This window comes from Cherax quadricarinatus, unplaced genomic scaffold, assembly GCF_038502225.1.
Source record: "Cherax quadricarinatus isolate ZL_2023a unplaced genomic scaffold, ASM3850222v1 Contig1096, whole genome shotgun sequence".
Taxonomy (NCBI): Eukaryota; Metazoa; Arthropoda; class Malacostraca; order Decapoda; family Parastacidae; genus Cherax; species Cherax quadricarinatus.
Window position 1 is genome coordinate 35,897 of NW_027196122.1, and position 20,303 is coordinate 56,199.

At 42.0% G+C, this 20,303-nt stretch overlaps 1 long non-coding RNA gene across 2 annotated transcripts in view; it reads left to right on the forward strand.

Moving 5' to 3' along the window:
- Positions 1–7,133: 7,133 nt before the first annotated feature.
- Positions 7,134–20,303, forward strand: part of LOC138851586 (uncharacterized) — a 37,923-nt gene continuing 24,753 nt past the window's right edge. For both annotated transcript variants that reach the window (XR_011391289.1, XR_011391290.1), the window contains exons 1-2: positions 7,134–7,279; positions 7,585–7,848. This is a non-coding gene — a long non-coding RNA (uncharacterized lncRNA). The remainder of the gene's footprint in view (positions 7,280–7,584; positions 7,849–20,303) is intronic.

Consider the following 20,303-nt stretch of genomic DNA (forward strand, 5'->3'; position numbering starts at 1 on the left):
TATCATTATTCTTGCATTCCCAGTTAATGCTAAAAGTGATGGACTTGTGATCACTTGCGCTAAGCTCTTCAGTAATCTCCAGATTATTCACGAGTGTTTCCTTATTTGATAAGACTAGGTCTAGCAAATTACCACTGGTAGGCTCTGTTATGCTCTGCTTCAGAAAACAGTCCTGAACTGTTTCCATAAAGTCACTGGACTCTAGATTACCTGTCAAAGAATTCCAGTCAATTTGACTAAAGTTAAAGTCCCATACTATGACTATGTTATTGTGTTTAGAAGCCCTAACAATTTCGTCCCAAAGAAGTCTCCCTCTATCGTGATCCAAGCCTGGAGGTCGGTATATTACACCTAGAATTAGTTTTTCTTGACCCTCTACAAACTCTACCCAAACAGACTCTGTTACTGCTCCATCTATCTTTATACCTGTTTTTATGCAACAATTAATATTTTCTCGACCATATAATGCAACTCCTCCCCCCTTCCCATTACATCTATCCACATTGAACAACTTAAATCCCTGAATATTACACTCAGCAGTCATATCCCGACTCTTTAAATCATACCACGTTTCAGTTAATGCAATGATATCAAAGTTCCCAGCACATGCTACCAAACGTAGTTCATTAATTTTATTTCTTGCACTTCGACTGTTAGCATAAAATACCATCATATGTTTTTTCTTCTGCACATTCTTCCTATTGATCTTTGTTTTTACACAATTTCTGAAATTATCATTACCCAGAGTTACTCCATGACAGTTACTATTAAGATTCTTAATAGTTACTATTAAGATTCTTAATAGTAACTGGACTGATGAAGCCACTGTATGGCGAAACGTTTCCTCAATATTGTTTCAGACAATGGAACAATGCTCTTCTCCAGACTGAGGGACTGACCACCTCTAAACTTTAAGGGTGATGGACTGATTACATCGTCTTCAAGTATCTTCTGCTTCTATCAACTTTTCTGTACTCGACTGAAGAAGCCTATTGTGTAGGCGAAACGTTTCGAAATAAAGATACCTAACTGTTGCATTTGTGTCTTACCTAACAATCTGTCGGTATTTTATACCATTTTAATGTTCAAAGATACCCAAGTGTTGAACATGCGTCTAACTGGTCACTAGGTGCTGACAGACGAAACCAGGAGCTAAGAATCTTCCACTTAAACACATGATGTCTACAAACCCAGATAGAAACACTGAGAGCAATTTAAGCAGAGGTGACTACAGGCTAACATTAGACTGACGGGAGCGATGGAATCTTTGAGTGCAATACGCAAGAGAAGAGACAAGTGATGAATGAAATACATATGAAGAGTTTCCAGCCAGCAGGCAGGAGGTGTGCACCAGGCTGAATATTGCCCAGAGTACCTGGTGCTGATGGTGGGGGTGAGGGGTAGCTGGTTGTGGTGGTGATAATGTTGAAGGTAGACTGGTGGTGATATTGGTGAAGGTAGATTGGTGGTGATGGTGATGGTGACTGGAGAAGATGGTGAGGGGGACCTGGTGATGGTAGTGATGGTGAGGATGATAGTGGGAGTGGCTGTTGATGGTGGCTGGTGGTGACAGTAAGGGTGATGGTGTGAGTGGTGGTTATGGTGAGGGAAGGCTGGTGGCTGGAGATGTTTGATGTAGGGAGTGAGGCTGATGGAGATGAGAACAGGATGGTGGAGATGGAATGAATGTGTGTGTGAGAGAGAGAGAGAGGAGGAGGAGGAAAGAGAAAATAGTGAGATATCACCTATCAGATAATTCATTGGTGGTGACAATACAAAGTAAATACATCTTTGATATACCTTGATAAGTATCGAGAGTCTTACTACTCTCTCAGCCCGGCCATGGGCCAGGCTCGACCTACATAGAAATATAACCACCTCCTCCTCCTCCTCCCTTTACAACCCTGAAAAAAAATAGCTGGAAGAAGGTAAGCGCAGTGAGGAGAACTGAGCTGCCGATGCATTATAAAGAAAACCACAGTATTAGAAGGACAAGAATTGTTGCAATTAAGGCCATATCTAAAAGACGTCCCAAATCAAAGGCCATGTGTCACACCTATGTAGGCGTCAGCAGGAGCGTCAGGGCATGTGCCACACTTATGTAGGCGTCAGCAGTGGCATCAGGCCATGTGTGACAGCATCAGCAGTGCCGGTATCAGGTCAGTAACTCTAGTACAAATCATATTAATAAAAAATTCCAAGTCTTCAGTGGGAATAAGTCACAGCAAAATCTTAAAAGTGAAAATTTCCTTACAGGGTTGTGCGTTCAAGGTCTGGTAATGTTATGAATGATTCTTGAGACACTGTGATTTTAATACCACCCACAGCACCTTGGTGAGTAGACCTGCAGTCTTACCAGTTGCTAAAATCAGGCGAATGCATTCTTTGAGAGGGAATATGATTTTCTGGGCCCTTGTAGTCTCGCGATGAACTGTCTCAAATTGTAGTGTAGAAAAGCTGCTGTAAACCTTGGTAATAGATACCGAGAAAATGGTTTAGAAAGACACGCGAGATGATTCACTGTATAAGGAATCTCAAATATGAAGAGCCTTGAATCTGCACTCTATTAGAAAATGTTTCGGTCCTGGGACCTTGATCACATCTAACATACAGAGGTTAAAAATACATTATATACAGGTGGAGAGTGAGGTGTGAGTGACGCCATGTGTCACTCGCACCTCACTCTCTGCCTATATATACTGTCTTTCTAGACTCTGTGTTAGAAGTGATCAAGGTCCCACAACCAAAACATTTTCTAATATGTCCTAGTGTTTGTTCACGTGTCTTTCTAAATCAGAAAAGCTTCTGCTGCTGCTGCTGCTGCTGCTGCTGCTGCTGCTGCTGCTGCTGCTGCTGCTAATGCCTTACTTTCATCGTCTAAAAATTCGGTGTTGCAAAGTCAATAAGCTCTGAAAAAATATGCCATTCCTCTCGTTTTGTCTTCCTGTAGTAATGAGAGAAATGTACAAGGTCATTACTGGCCTTACAGTAAGACTTAAGGGGCACGTCAGTTCCCATGTCTTCTAATAATACGTTATTTTTCCCCTACAATCTACCTTGTCCATAATGACTATCGCATTTGCTTTGTCTGCTTTCGTAAGGTGAAGTCCAGGATCTTTCCTTAATTCATTGTATAACTTAACAAATCTTTGAGGACAATTGTGTTGCAGAGGTCTGAGGAAAGCTCAGATTTGTTAAGTTATACCATGAATTAAGTAAAGATCCTAGACTTCACCATACGAAACCAGACAAAGCAAATGCGATAGTAATTATGGACAAGGCAGATTATAGAGGAAAAATAAACACGATATTAGGAGACATGGAAACTCACGCGCCTCTTAAATTTCAGTAATTTATTTGTTTTACATATTCAGACACCTCGAAAAAAAAAGGCAAGTGTGTTATTCTTCTCTTCTTCAACATAGAAGGTTGAAACCTCTTCAAGGCATTAATCTTATGTTTTTAAAGTTTTAATCTTAGTTTCAAGGTTTTAATCTTAGATTTTCAAGGTATTAATCTTAGATTTTTTACAGTTTTAATCTTAGTTTCAAGGATTTAATCTTAGGTTTTCAAGGTTTTAATCTTAGATTTTCAAGGTATTAATCTTAGATTTTTTACAGTTTTAATCTTAGTTTCAAGGATTTAATCTTAGGTTTTCAAGGTTTTAATCTTAGCTTTTCAAGGTTTTAATCTTAGGTTTTCAAGGTATTAATCTTAGGTTTTCAAGGTATTAATCTTAGGTTTTTCAAGGTTTTAATCTTAGGTTTTTCAAGGTTTTAATCTTGGGTTTTTCAAGGTTTTAATTTTGTAGGCGTAATAACAAGGATGTTCACGAAGGATGATGTCAGCCATTACGAGGCCTGGACACAAAACCAAACACTATTATTATTACATTCATGGGGAAACGCTAAACCCATTGGGGTTATATAGCGCCTGGGGGAATTAGGAGGCACTCAGGTTCGATCCTAGGGGAGGGGAGGGCAGGTCCAATTTCTTGGATCAAGAGCTCTTCACTGGTACTAGAAGACGTCTTTTGCGGAGCAGAATCAGATAGCAGCAGTTGTTGGTGTACAGAAGTCTTGTGTTTAAACGTTCGCTTGACCTTACTGTACAACCTGCTATGTTGATACCGACAAGCTGTGGAATAAGACACTTATGTGTAGTCCAGGACACTTATTATAGGAAACGTTTCACCCCGAGTGGCTTCTTGAGTCCTAATTAGAACTGAAGAAACCACTCATGGCGAAACGTTCCCGAACTTTACAAATGTGTCTTTGTTCATAACAGTGTCTGAATTTAGCTCCACAATATAAGCTTAAAAAAAATTCCAGAGGCCTGAAAGCATTTCTCAGGTTAACTAATTTTTGCATATGTCGCGTTAATGTACGATTTATATATTGTCTTGGTGATATGCTTGGAGAAGTGCTTAATCCCACATCTTTTGCCTTGCCTTATGTGTGCAGCACCTCTGCTTCCAGGCCGTATTCCACATCCGGTCTTTCCATGATTTTGCATTTATAGTACTGAACTGAAGAAGGTACATTTTTGACAACATTTGTATGAGGTACAACAATGAAGGGAGAGGAAGATGGAATGAGGGGATGAGAGAAGAGTGAGGGGTGGCTGTGTTATGCGTGTGACGGGAGGGTTATGTGTAATGGGAGGGTTATGTGTGATGGGAGGGTTGTGTGATGGGAGGGTTATGAGTGATGGGAGGGTTGTGTGTGATGGGAGGGTTATGTGTGATGGGAGGGTTGTGTGATGGGAGGGTTATGAGTGATGGGAGGGTTATGTGTGATGGGAGGGTTATGTGTGATGGGAGGGTTGTGTGTGATGGGAGGGTTATGTGTGATGGGAGGGTTATGTGTGATGGGAGGGTTGTGTGATGGGAGGGTTATGAGTGATGGGAGGGTTATGTGTGATGGGAGGGTTGTGTGTGATGGGAGGGTTGTGTGTGATGGGAGGGTTATGTGTGATGGGAGGGTTATGTGTGATGGGAGGGTTATGTGTGATGGGAGGGTTGTGTGTGATGGGAGGGTTGTGTGTGATGGGAGGGTTATGTGTGATGGGAGGGTTATGTGTGATGGGAGGGTTATGTGTGATGGGAGGGTTGTGTGTGATGGGAGGGTTATGTGTGACGGGAGGGTTATGTGTGACGGGAGGGCTATGTGTGGCGGGAGGGTTATGTGTGATGGGAGGGCTATGTGTGACGGGAGGGTTATGTGTGATGGGAGGGTTGTGTGTAATGGGAGGGTTATGTGTGATGGGAGGGTTGTGTGTGATGGGAGGGTTATGTGTGACGGGAGGGTTATGTGTGATGGGAGGGTTGTGTGTAATGGGAGGGTTATGTGTGATGGGAGGGTTGTGTGTGATGGGAGGGGTATGTGTGACGGGAGGGCTATGTGTGACGGGAGGGAGGGTTATGTGTGACGGGAGGGAGGGTTATGTGTGACGGGAGGGTTATGTGTGATGGGAGGGTTATGTGTGACGGGAGGGTTATGTGTGACGGGAGGGCTATGTGTGACGGGAGGGCTATGTGTAATGGGAGGGAGGGTTATGTGTGACGGGAGGGAGGGTTATGTGTGACGGGAGGGAGGGTTATGTGTGACGGGAGGGTTATGTGTGATGGGAGGGTTTTGTGTGACGGGAGGGTTATGTGTAATGGGAGGGAGGGAGAGTTATGTGTGACGGGAGGGCTATGTGTGACGGGAGGTTTATATGTAATGGGAGGGAGGGTTATGTGTGACGGGAGGGAGGGTTGTGACGTGAGGAAGGGTATGAGTGTAGGGAGAAATGAGAGGTGTGAGGGGTTAGGGGAGGAAAGAGCGTAAATATGAGGGGAAGCGAGAGATGGAGGGGAGATAGAACTAACACTGTATGTGAATACAAGGGATGATGATGAGGGAAGACAAGGCACCGAGGGGAACCACACACACACACACATATTTGCACCGCCTTGTACGTAAACACAGTGTCCGCCATTGTTTGTGAATACCATGTGTCCTAGCCTTATATACACAGTGTCCCACCCAGGTATACATATACAGTGTCCAAGATGTGAGAGCAGCATATAAACCTTGCTGTTTTGAAACGAGTAAAACATAATTATGTAATAAAATAAAAAATAGGTACAAAATAAAACAAAAGTATGCAATAAAACATACAATAAATTAGTACATAAACACGACCAAGAAAGGCTTTATTCTTAAAAATAAATTAATTTTAATCGCTATATATGTGTTTGTGGTGTATATAAACATTATATACTCGTATGTAGAGTATACAAACAATATCCACTCGTACGTAATGTATAGCAATTGTATACATTTGTATGTGGCGTGTATAAATAAGAAAACACAAGAAAGAAGGAACAGTGCAGCAGGCCTACTGACCCATGCGAAGCATGTCTATGTCCCCTCCCCCCGGATTAGCCCAATGACCCACCTAGTCAGGTCACTTTCCCTTAAGGAAGGAGTACGGCATCAGACCTAGTAGCACAAGCTAGTCAGGTCCAACTCTCACCCACTCATGCATTTATCTAACCTATTTTTAAAACTACACAACGTTTTAGCCTGAATAACTGTACTCGGGAGTTTGTTCCACTCATCCACAACTCTATTACCAAACCAGTGCTTTCCTATATCTTTCCTGAATCTGAATTTTTCCAACTTGAAACCATTGCTGCGAGTCCTGTCTTGGCAGGAAATTTTCAGCACGCTATTTACATCCCCTTTATTTATTCCTGTTTTCCATTTATACACCTCGACCATATCCCCCCTAATTCTACGCCTTTCGAGAGAGTGCAGATTCAGGGCCTCAGTCTGTCCTTAAGTCAAGAACTAATATGGTTGTTCTTTTAATAATAATTGTAGGATAAATAAAACAATGAAGACCGAGGCTGGAGGTGGGAAGGTAAACATGACGTGACGGTGTGTTGACCATCCCCTTAAATATAAATATAAATATAAATATAAATATATATATATATATATATATATATATATATATATATATATATATATATATATATATTGTAAATCAATAATTAAAAAAAAGGTATAAAGTAATGCGAAGCGAAGTTATCATGACAGCTAACTGCTTGTCAGTAGTTAAGTCTGGGGTTAACAAGTGGAGGCGGGAAGTAAAATTAGTAGCAGTAATACCCCGCCCAGTCTCACAGCACCAGCAGTAGGGATAAGACTTTCACCAGGAGTGGGTCATAACAATAGTAGTAGTAACGCCTTCTCCAGTCTGGTAGCGACACCAGGAGGATTAAACCGTAAGATGGATAGATAGATGTATGTATGTATATGTATGTATATGTATGTATGTATGTATGTATATATGTATGTATGTGTGTATGTATGTATGTATGTGTGTATGTATGTATGTGTGTATGTATGTATGTGTGTATGTATGTGTGTCTAAGATACTTTCCTTAGTGATTCCCTGGACAAATCGTGGTAATACAACGTTCCAACAGTAAACAATTTAACAATGGGGGCGAATAATTAAAATTGCTCAGTGTTACTGACTACCTTCAACCGTTGTAACATAACTAGTGAAGAAATCTTTCCTTTCCAGCACTCCGCGTGGAACCCTCAGCTCTAAAGCAGTTGTTAGCAGATGATCACATTAGGATGAGCAACACTGAGAAAGAGCTGGTGTAGTCATCTCTGAGGAGGACAGGAACACCATAATGATGATGGATCTCCTTAATGACGCACCTACGTCTCCATCTCTGCAGACAACCCGCTTACCGAAACGTCTTCAGAAACCGACCAGTATCTTCAAACGTTCTGAACGAGGAAGGAGGCTTACAAACCCGCTACCTGCCAACCCAAAACGGTATGATAGCATTTATCTTTGTTGGACATTTTTTTCATGTTTGTAGCTTTGTGTTCCTCTCGTGCACATGCATATATTTTACTGCCAAAATCGGTGAGGGATTTGCATGGTCAAGCTGCTGTGTAAATACCACAACCAGTACTACTACTACCAAAGCGACACCTGCTTAATGTTCTCTTTAACATCCACAAGGCTGAGGTACACCTGCCCTCACACCCATCACCTGGGGTACAAGCACCAGCACTCATAAATTTGAAGAGGTTCTGGCAAAATACTTTACTTTAAAATTAATCACTAAGTGGTGCACACCTTGGCAACCCCAGCGATCACTTACCACGATGACATTACTGGCACCTTCACATGCCATCCCCCCCACACTTCCTCCCACACCTCCACATGCTGCTGTATATCCCTTGTGGCTTAGCGCTTCTTTTTGATTATAATAATAATAATAATAACCTCCACATGCTACACACACACACATACACACATACACACACACACACACACACACACACACACACACACACACACACACACACATCTCCCACCCCCACATACTACATTCCACAATTCCATCCCAACACCCTCCCCAAAACACACAACATACACCACCAGACAGTAATCCCACAAGGCTAATGGAAAAGCGAGGTATTTGCCTTGCTCCCCAGTTCCTCCTAGTTATCCTGCCTTTGTCTCGTGTGCTCCAAGAAGGGTTCAGTGTACGAACTGTGGGGGTTTAACGTCTCAAGGAAGGGTTCAGGGTAAGAAATGTGGGAGGTAGGGGGGGGGGGGTTCAACATGTCAATTAAGGGCTCAGGCTACGAACTGTGGGGAGGTTCAACACGTGTCAAAGGGGGGGGGGTCAGGGTACGAACTGGGGGTGGGAGTATGGGGTTCAACCCTGGAAAGGTATAAAAGCGTCTCAAAATAATGGGTTAAATTTTACCAAGGGCTCAGAAGGCTTTAAAATGTCCCAAATGAAGAGCTCAAGGGGTGTGTAATTGCAAACGAACTATTCAAGATGCGATGTAACCACAGGGGGAGTTGAATAATAGCTCTAGGCCTTTCATGGTCACTACACATGTGCTCCTACTCATTTCTGCAACATTGCAAGCACCTGATAAATTGACTTCAATACGAAAGGCCTAGAGCAATTATTCAACTAGGGGAAGGGGGCAAACACGAGTTTTAAAAAGCGTAAGCAATGTCCTTGCTTTTCTATTACTTTTCCAAAATAGTTAAATATCGCAGCTGTTTGTGGAGTAGGCAGTTAAATCTTTAAGCCTAAGAAAATCCTTGTTTTAACATAGGCTTCGTAATCTAGAACTGCATTATTCACGGAGGTACATTCATCGTAACATAAACCCGGGGCACATGTAACTGACTTTTGTGATGTGGTTTAACCTACATTCAGCACCATTTGAGTGTAGATTAAACCGCATCTATCACAAGCAGGTGGATCGCACATCCACCATTCTACTGTACCATTCTACTGTAATAAGTAGATGAATGGTTCACAGAACCGACACGTTGATAAATTAGACATGTGCAACTCTTGGGTATCTTTATTGAGGAAACGTTTCGCCACACAGTGGCTTCATCAGTCCATACAAAGGAGAATCTTGAAGAACAGGAGGAGAATGAGGTAATCAGTCCCTCAACCTTGAGTCGATGTGGTCAGTCCATCAATCTTGAATAGAATACGGCATACGTGCGGAGAAGGAGCTTATAAACCGTTGGCAGGAGAGGTGTAGCAGTCATAGGTCGTGTAACATTTGTTCAATGTGGAAGTAGGTTTATAAGCTCCTTCTCCGCACGTATGCCGTATTCTATTCAAGATTGATGGACTGACCACATCGACTCAAGGTTGAGGGACTGATTACCTCATTCTCCTCCTGTTCTTCAAGATTCTCCTTTGTATGGACTGATGAAGGCACTGTGTGGCGAAACGTTTCCTCAATAAAGATACCCAAGAGTTGCACATGTGTCTAATTTATCAACATGTCGGTTCTCTGAACCATTCATCTACAAACCTGTCAGACACTGCAACTTCTTGGGATCTTAATACTTGGGAATTCTTCGCTTGCCTAATTCTTGGGCACGACCTACTTCAACATTGAACAAATGTTACACGACCTATGACTGCTACACCTCTCCTGCCAACGGTTTATAAGCTCCTTCTCAGCACGTATGCCGTATTCTATTCAAGATTGATGGACTGACCACATCGACTCAAGGTTGAGGGACTGATTACCTCATTCTCCTCCTGTTCTTCAAGATTCTCCTTTGTATGGACTGATGAAGCCACTGTGTGGCGAAACGTTTCCTCAATAAAGATACCCAAGAGTTGCACATGTCTAATTTATCAACTAGATAGTTGTACAAAACGAAGTATCCTCAACATAGCTTGTTGTACAAAGCGTGATATCACTTCAGTAGTGTTGACAGTACATTAGAGCTCTAGTCAATCAACTATAAGCTTAAAGACGATATGCTTAAAATATTCACTTAACTTTATAATACTTCGCTGGATTCTGCTTGCTTTGGAGGGGTTCAAGACAGCACGAATTTAACTGACAGTTTTAAGGGAGTTTCAACCCTGAAAAGTTTTTGTAGCAAGACAAATCTACGTTATACTCTACGGTATAACCTCTAAGAACGAGAGGTGGACATTATTCCCTCGTATATATGAGAAACTAGACACAACATCAACAAGCGGTAGATTCACAATTGCCAGTGATCTTCTTGCACAGTCCCTTAACGATGTCCTCAGATAGCTCCAATGTGTCCTCAGGGAGACTTTAGATACCTCCAGAGGGTGACCTCAGATAGCTGCGGAAAGTAACCTCAGAAAGCTCCAGACGGTGACTTCAGAGCTGCTGTGGGTGACTTGAGAGCTGAAGAGGGTGTCATATTCGTGACAGATTTCGAGAGTTGTACTCTGGCAGCCCGGCCTTTGGTCAGGTTTCCTTGTTAACTGTCTGCTAGCGGTCCGCTAGCTCAGTCATCAAAACCTGGTTTATAAGGAGCTTGCAGGAGATTTTACACCTCCAGTTTCCTCTTGAAAACATTAAACAGTGTTTGGGCAATACTTTTGGTAATGTTAGTTTTGTGTAACGGATGTTTAGTGTTCAATTATTTTGCCTATTATGTTCCAGCTCTTCACTGGATCATAAGCTCCAGCTGTGGGTCACATAACTAAGACCCACGTCAGGAAATTCTTGTCATGTTTCCTGACAAACCTTACCTGGCCTTCACTACATTTTACTTGACTATGCTATCACTACAGTAAGTTATGGATTCGAGTATTCAGGTTTGAGACCTGATGTTAGTGTATCTTCCATGTATACATTATCAGGTATGCCTCTTCTCCGTTCCAGAGAGCAATTAAAGTGCTTCGAAGGGTTCCAGGTAGATCGGATTAATTCTAGAGTGATTGTGCTTGTAATATGATCTCTGTTCATTTTCTAGCTCTTTCCCGGTCTGACTTTCCGAGCCCAGACTATTTGAGTCCTTTGAGCACCATTTCTTCGCAAAATTAAAATTGTCGTTGCTACCTTGTTCAGAAAGTTATGGCCTCCCCTGACATTTTCTTAGACTGACTTCATTCCCTAACCAAGAGATCATTTGGAATAATTATTCTGGAGTCTTCACGTTCTCATTGATGGTCTACGTGATATTTTTTTTATATGGCACTCGTTTAAAAATCTTAATTCTCTTATTTGAGCATTTTCATTTGCTCACTGGAAAAACCTTGTCTAATTTTTCAGTCTTCTACTGAAGCGACTTTCATACATATTTTGGTAGTCCACAAAAATATGAAGCTACGGTTGGTGTTTACTGTCTAAAAATAAAAATGCACAATACCGTGACTGGAATAATACACAAATAACCCTCGTAGGAAAGGAGCTTACGACGACGTTTTGGTCAGACTTGGGCCATTTACAAAGTCACACTTGCAAATTGTCCAGTTCGGACTGAAACGTTGTCGTAAGCTTCTTTCCTATGAGCGAGTTATTTGTATATAGTGGAATGATAGTTACTGGCGGACGAAACGTTTCCTTGATAGTTACCTAACGATGCCCCGGTTTCTTTTATACATATAATCTAAAATCATGTTGATTTCGGTTTAGGTAATTTTTTTTTTCCATGGAAACCCTGAAATTGACGTCCGAACACTTTCAAAAATGTGATGTTAGCCAAACTGGTGTGTAATACTGAGAGTTTTGTTGCCTTGTGAGGAACGGCTACATCTGTACTTTAGGACCTCGCTAAAAGCTCCTCCAAAAACCAGATTGCACGTGCTAACCTTACTTTGCACGTCTTCATGAATGCAGAATTCCAGGCATAGGGTGTCGATGCTGCATGCATGGGCATGTTGTCCATTTCCTTTTCAGTCAGCGTGGTCTCCGATAGCTTCAGAGGTTGCTATCAGATGATGCCAGAGTGATCCCAGGCAGCTCCAAAGGGTGACCTAGCCTTCAGACAGACCTAGCCTGCACACACAAGCTTACGACGACGTTTCGGGCCGATTTGGACCATTTACAAAGTCTCACTGACACATTATTCTGAAGATGAAGTCAGATCTCCAGAATGTCCTAATTACCTTCGGTTTCTTTTATAACCCAGGATAGGATATTCGGTACACAGTGAATATTCCCGAACACTGCCCTTAGCTGTGACGTACCCGTGACCAGTGTCGAGAGCTCTTCTACCTTTGCAACCCTCCTGAAGGTAGGCTTCATTCTGCTTGATCAAACAGGCTGTTGGTGCTAGCGGCCCGCTGGCAAACGGCTATTGTAACCTGGGCGGATGAGGTACTGTCACCAGAGTCCAGCCTTCATTCGAAAGCATCTACCTTGGCACTGAAAAGCTGCTTGAGGAGGCCCACACATGCAACTTCAACAGCCTCCCAGTATGTCGTCAGTTATTAAACAGACCTACCTACTTCAGAGACTAACATTAAGACCCTTTAGATACACTGAAGATCCACCCCTCTCCCCACTAGACAAAGACGTTACCCACCCTCTGACAACCCTAAGTCATTCTTAGCCCCCCCCCCAAGGATATAAAGACGTACCCTTCTTTCGTACCATCTTCACCTACCACCTTTTTTCCACCTACCACATGCCTCCACCTACCACAAACCTCCACCTACCACACATTAACACTCCACACTCCGTCTACCCTCTCCATCCCACTCGCCTCCACCCACTTACCTGCCACCGTCTACCAGCTTGACTTGGGGCATATCTGGTGAGCCAGCTGTCTGGGCCACTGTTTATGACGCTGAGAAAATTAACGTTGGCTGTAATATATGCGTCCCCATGCTATCTTACCCAGTTCTACCTGCGTCCCCATGCTAGCTCGCCCAGCTCTACCTGCGTCCCCATGCTAGCTCGCCCAGCTCTACCTGCGTCCCCATGCTAGCTCGCCCAGCTCTACCTGCGGCTTGGTGCACGATGACCGTGTAGAGCTAGACTGCTAGCGCACTCGGCTCACACACTGAAGTCCGGGGATCGAATCTCCTCCGGTACGGCTGGGAAACATTAGGGACGTGTTTCCCAAAAGCACCTGCTGTGTCTGTCCCTGTTCACCCATGAGTTTAAAATGGGTACCTGGGTGTTAGTCGATTGGTGTGGGTCGCATCCTGGGACAAAACTGACCTAATTTGCCCTAAATTCTCAGCATAACAAGGGGCTTTCTATATAGTAGTATGTCATTGATGTCAGCTAGCACTGTATACCTTGTACATGTACTAGTAGTAAATAATTAAATTTAATTTATATTAGTTAAATTTCAAGCGCTTCCGTATTTTCTCACATTATTAAGGAACGGTGATGATGAGAAATCTCGAAAACTCTTGGAATTTCACTATTTTTTTCATCGTGGTTGTTCTGCATAGTGATATTACCTGTTTACTGTGATATTATTGCACATATATTTATATATTACTAAAGTGTAATGAGCACTTGTCATTATTCGATAATAACCAGGAGGTTGGTTGATCTGTATTTCAATCTCCTTCTGGGATCCTCTTCAGCAGATACACAAGTGAAAGGAAAACTAACTATAAATTCATGTTCTTTTACTTGTGTATGCTAAAAAGGATCCCAGAAGTGGGCTCGAAATATACAGATTAACTAACCTCCTGTCTGTGTTGTGTAATTAAGAGGTGAAGGTTTATAAGCTAAAGGAAAACGCTAAAGGAAAACTATTGGAGGATAGATGGGCTAGTGAGAGAATAGGCAATGGGGTTGATGTACAGGGTAGGTTCAAGAATGTAGTGTTAGTGTTCAGTACAAGTTTGTGGTTACAGGGAAGTGGGTGTGGGCGGGAAGAACAGCGAAGACGGTCAGCATGAGTGTTTTTTTTTTTTTTTAAATGATGCCAGGAGGGAGGAGTATATGGAGAGAATGAGTGGTTGAGTGGCGAAGCAATGTAAAAAGAGCAAATGAGTGGGTCAGATGTCAACTAATTTTGTCAAAAATAAAACAGTTTTGGAGTGAGATTAATAAGTTGAGGAAGCCTAGGGAACGAATGGATTTGGTTGTTAAAAATAGGATAGGAGAGTTAGACGTATCGGGAAGATGGAGGGAATATTTTGAGGAATTGTTAAATGATGAAGATAGGGAAGCTGTGATTTCTTGTATAGGGCAAGGAGGAATAACATCTTGTAGGAGTGAGGAGGAGCCAGTTGTGAGTCTGGGGGAAGTTCGTGAGGCAGTGGGTAGAATGAAAGGGGGTAAAACAGCTGGGATTGGTGGGAAAAATATAGAAATGTTAAAAACAGGTATGGATATAGTTTCGGAGTGGTTGGTGCTTTTATTTAATGTACCGAAGAGGGTGAGGTACCTAGGGATTGGCAGAGCATGCTTTGTATAAAGGCAAAGAGGACAGTGCAAAAATTATAAGGGAATAAGTCTGTTGAGTATACCTGGTGAAGTGTATGGAAGTAATTATTGAAAGGCATCTAGATATGAAAATGTTGTGATAATGGGTGATTTTAACTTTAGACAAATTGATTGGAACAATATGACAGGAAATCTTGAGTCTAGTGACTTTCTTGATATGGTTCAGGATTGTTTTTTAAAACAGGTTGTGACAGAACCAACTAGAGGAAACAATCTGCTTGACTTGGTACTTGCCAACAAAGATTAACTAGTTAATCTTGAGGTTAATGAGCTTGAGGAAAGTGATCACAAATCACTTAGTTTCAATATATCATGGAATTACCCAGATAACTGCAATCAAATCTGTCCCAGATTTTCGCTTGACCGACTTCATGGGACTGAAAAATTCCTTGGGTGGGCTAAATTGGGATGTCCTGACTATGGGTCAGGTAGGTGATCTTGGTTGCCAATATGACGTTTTTCAGAGCATAGTTCTAGCTGCCCAGACAACTTTTGTTCCGAGTAAGGAAATTAGACCTAACAAAAATGATCCCAAATGGATGAACAATAGATTAAAACATCTCATTGGTCAAAAGAGAGGCATATATAGGCGTATCAAAAGAGGGGATGGGCAGTTAAGAAATCATCAATATATTCAATTAAAGAGAGAAATAAAGAAAGGAATAAGAAAAGCAAAAAGAGATTATGAGGCTAAGGTCGCAAGGAATTCAAAGACTAACCCAAAAGGGTTCTTTCAGGTATACAGAAGTAAGATTAGGGACAATATTGGCCCACTTAAGAGTAACTCTGGTCAGATCACTGACAGTGATAAGGATATGTGTGAAATTCTCAATACCTACTTCCTCTCGGTTTTCACCCATGAAAATACTAGCGATATTCCTGAAATAGATTACGTAGAACAGGATAATAAACTATGTACGATTGCGGTAACTAGTGACATGGTCCTCAGGCAAATAGAGAAACTAAAGCCTAACAAATCCCCAGGTCCTGATGAACTGTTTGCAAGGGTGTTAAAGGAATGTAAAGAGGAACTTAGCATACCTTTGGCTAATCTTTTTAACATATCACTACAAACTGGCATAGTGCCTGATAAGTGGAAAATGGCAAATGTAATACATATTTACAAGGCAGGTGACAGGTCCTTGGCTTCGAACTATAGACCAATAAGCCTTACCTCCATAGTGGGAAAATTTATGGAATCGATAATTGCCGAAGCAATTCGTAGCCATCTTGACAGGCACAGATTGATTAATGATTCTCAACACGGTTTTACAAAGGGGCATTCCTGTTTTACGAATTTACTAACTTTTTTCACTAAGGTGTTTGAGAAGGTAGATCATGGTAATGAATATGATATTGTGTATATGGACTTCAGTAAGGCTTTCGATAGAGTTCCACACCAGAGGCTATTGAGGAAACTTACGGCACACGGAATAGGAGGAGAAATTTTTTCCTGGGTAGAGGCATGGCTGACATAGACAGCAGAGAGTTTGCATAAATGGGGAGAAATCAGAATGGGGGCACGTCACAAGCGGTGTTCCTCAGGGGTCAGTGTTGGGCCCGTTGTTCACAATTTACATAAACGACATAGATGAGGGAATAAATAGCGACATAAGCAAATTTGCTGACGACGCCAAAATAGGCAGTCTAATTCATTCTAATGAGGACATTAGAGCACTCCAGGATGATTTGAATAGACTGACGCAGTGGTCGGAGAAGTGGCAGATGCAGTTTAATATTGACAAATGCAAAGTTCTAAATGTTGGACAGTTAAATAACCATGCCACATGTAAACTAAATAATGTAGATCTTAATACTACCGATTGCGAAAAGGATTTAGGAGTTCTGGTTAGCAGTAACCTAAAACCAAGACAACAGTGCATTAGTGTTCGCAATAAAGCTAACAGAATTCTTGGTTTCATATCTAGAAGTATAAATAATAGAAATCCTCAGGTTGTTGTTCAACTCTGTATATCCTTGGTTAGGCCTCATTTAGATTATGCTGCTCAGTTCTGGTCACCGTATTACAGAATGGATATAAATGCTCTGGAAAACGTACAAAGGAGGATGACGAAGATGATCCCATGTATCAGAGATCTTCCCTATGAGGATAGACTGAAGGCCCTGAATCTGCACTCTCTCGAAAGGCGTAGAATTAGGGGGGATATGATCGAGGTGTATAAATGGAAAACAGGAATAAATAAAGGGATGTAAATAGTGTGCTGAAAATTTCCAGCCAAGACAGGACTCGCAGCAATGGTTTCAAGTTGGAAAAATTCAGATTCAGGAAGGATATAGGAAAGTATTGGTTTGGTAATAGTTGTGGATGAGTGGAACAAACTCCCGAGTACAGTTATTGAGGCTAAAACGTTGTGTAGTTTTAAAAATAGGTTAGATAAATACACGAGTGGGTGTGAGTTGGACCTGACTAGCTTGTGCTGCTGGGTCTAGTGCAGTGCTCCATCCTTGAGTGGGGATGACCAGACTGGGTGGGTCATTGGGATAATCCGGTGGGGGGACATGGACCTCCTCCGCATGGGTCAGTAGGCCTGTTGCAATGTTCCTTCTTTCTTATGTTCTTAAGAGTAAGACGGAGAGTAGGATAGCAGATGAACAAGGTTTTAGGAAAGGTAGGGGGTGTGTAGACCAAGTGTTTACAGTGAAACATGAACAGTATTTACACGAGGGTAAAAAGGTTTTTGTTGCATTTATGGATTTGGTAAAGGCATATGACAGGGTGGATAAGGGGGGGGGCAATGTGGCAGATGTTGCAAATGTATGGAATAGGTAGGTTATTGAAAGTAGTGATAAGTTTTTACGAGGATAGGCTGAGTATGTAGGAGAGGGAGATAATTTCCCAGTAAAAGTAGGCCTTAGACAAGGATGTGTGATGTCACCATGGTTGTTTCAATATATTTATAGATGGGATTGTAAGGGAAATGAATGCTCGTGTGTTGGCAAGAGGTGTGGTTAAAAGATAAAGAATCTAGCAAAGTGAGAGTTGTCAGTTACTCTTGGCTGATGACACTGCTTCTGGGCGATTGTGAAGAGCATTTGTAGAGGCTGATGGATGAATTTGGTAGGATATGTAAAAAGAAAATTTAAAGTGAATATAGGAAAGAGTAAGGTGATGAGGATAAAAATTAGTTAACGAAAGATTGAATATCAGATTGGAGGGAGAGAGTATGGAGGAGGTGAATGTATTCAGATATTTAGGAGTGGACGTGTCAGCAGATGTCTATAAAAGATGAGGTGAATCATAGAACTGACGAGGAGAAAAACTTTATCCATGGGAGCAAAGAAGGGAATACGAGTCTAGTTATACCAATGCTGTTATATGGGTGTGAAGCATGGGTGATGAATGTTGCAACTAGGCTTGAGGCAGTGGAGATGTCTGAGGGCAATGTGTGGCGTGAATATAATGCAGAGAATTTATAGTTTGGAAATTAGGAGGTGCAAGATTACCAAAACTATCATCCAGTGGCCTGAGAAGGGGTTGAGGTGGTTCAAACATTTAGAGAGAATGGAATAAAATAGTGACTTGAGTGTATTTAAATCTGTAGTGGAGGGAAGGCTGGGTAGAGGTTGGCCTAGGAAAGGTTGGAGGGAGGGGGTAAAGGAGGTTTTGTGTGCAAGGAGCTTGGACTTCCATCAAGCATGCTAGCATGTTAGATAGGAAAGAATGAGGAAAATTGTTTTTTAGGGCTTGATGTGTTGGAGTGTGAGCAGGGTGAAATTTATGAAGGGATTCAGGGAAACTGGCAGATCGGACTCGAGTCCTGGAGATGGAAAGTACAGTGTCTGCACTCTGAAGGAGGGGTGTTAATGTTTCAGTTTTGTAAGTGTAGTGTAAGCGCACCTCTGGCAGGACAGCGATGAAGTGAATGATTTTTTGGGGGGTCACCCTACCTTGGTGAGAAACGGCCGATGTGTTAATAATAAATGTATACGTATAGTTGGTGACCATATGTTTGTAACATTGCTGCTGCACTGTTATAAACATACTTGTACCCAGGAGTGGGCTTTAGGTTATATGGAATTCTAAAATTTTAAATGACTGGGGCAGTTCCCCTTTTTTTGCTCTTAAGTGGCACAATTTTTAACGTTTTTAGGCCGATTGCAGTCTTCCAGAATATTAATTTAGGGACAGCGCTCATTGGTGCTTTTAAGTTGTTAGCACTTTTTTATGCACCATATTTCTTAAAACCTGAAGTTAATATATACATTTCCTCCTTGAAAGGTGTGTATAGGAAAGTTTCTCCCCCTCGCATGTTTCCTAACGGCATGTAGGGTCACACGAGTCCTTCACACCCTCATCCTGGCAGGACAGGAGAGAGGGTGAAACCCCAACACCCACCTCCTGACAAGGCAGGTGTGGGGAAAGAAACCTTTGTAAGATCTACTTAGGAAATTTTTTCATAAACTGTTAATACATATAGCTTAAGAGACTAAATATATTCGGGCAGGGCTGGGTTATTCTGCTCAATGTGGGTGCGTTTGTGCGTGTATTCGCATAATTTCTGCCAAACTGCCAGAAATAGCTGTAACAAATTCTGTCTGGCTGTTACATCGGTCTTCACACTGTAAGTTACTCTGTAAACATCTTTGTGTTCATGTTAGTGGGTGATAGATCTACTCAATCTTCAATCTTATGACAGTTTCATTATTTACTTCTATTAATATTATAACTAATGCTAGACATCGATATACACAAGTTACATTTTATATTTTCCTTCAAGGTACTTTGGCTGACTTGTCAGCTTTATCATGGAGTAACTCCATGTGTGATGGAATCTAAGAATTGTACATTATTCCTTTTAGCATCTGTACCTAACTTTTCTAATGAGTATGGCAGTATATATTGGTGGAGAGTGAGGGATGAGTGACGCATGGTGACCTGAAGAATGCCATATTGGGATAAGAACTGGTAGACGACGAGACCATGCGACTCCTGTGTTGCTGGGTAGGTGGTGCTATGCCTGGTTGAGTATCATTTATGCTAATGTGGTTTCCAGTGTTACGTTCTATTGTGACGGCGATTAGCGAGGCTTCTAAACATCGTCGGCGTCTAAGGTCTTGTTAGGTGAGAACGAGTTCTGCCTTATCCCAGTTCATCAAATGCCCAGTGGAGTCTGTGGAGGACAGATACCTTAAGTCGTCTCCATTACTGGCATTTTGATGCTCGTTCAGGCGGACCGCAAGATCTCTGCCTGTTTCACCTACATATTTCTTGGAACAGAATCCCCAGGGGATGATGAAGACGCCTGCTGTGTTAGAGGCGTGGGGCTGAGTTTCGTAGCGAGGTCTTTGACGTATTTATGGCGAAACATTTAAGTTGCTTTTAGCAAGTGCCCGGCGAGTATTCGTGGCATCATCACATGGGAGAAATATGAACTGCTTAGAGGGCTGTTCCATGAGCGGTTTGTTGAGGTTAGATTGTGCCTGTTTCGCCCATGGAACAGCCCTCTAATCCGTTCATAGTACTTCCATGTGGTGATGTTGCTGTGAAAGATTATTTGGTGATTCTGGTAGCGGGGT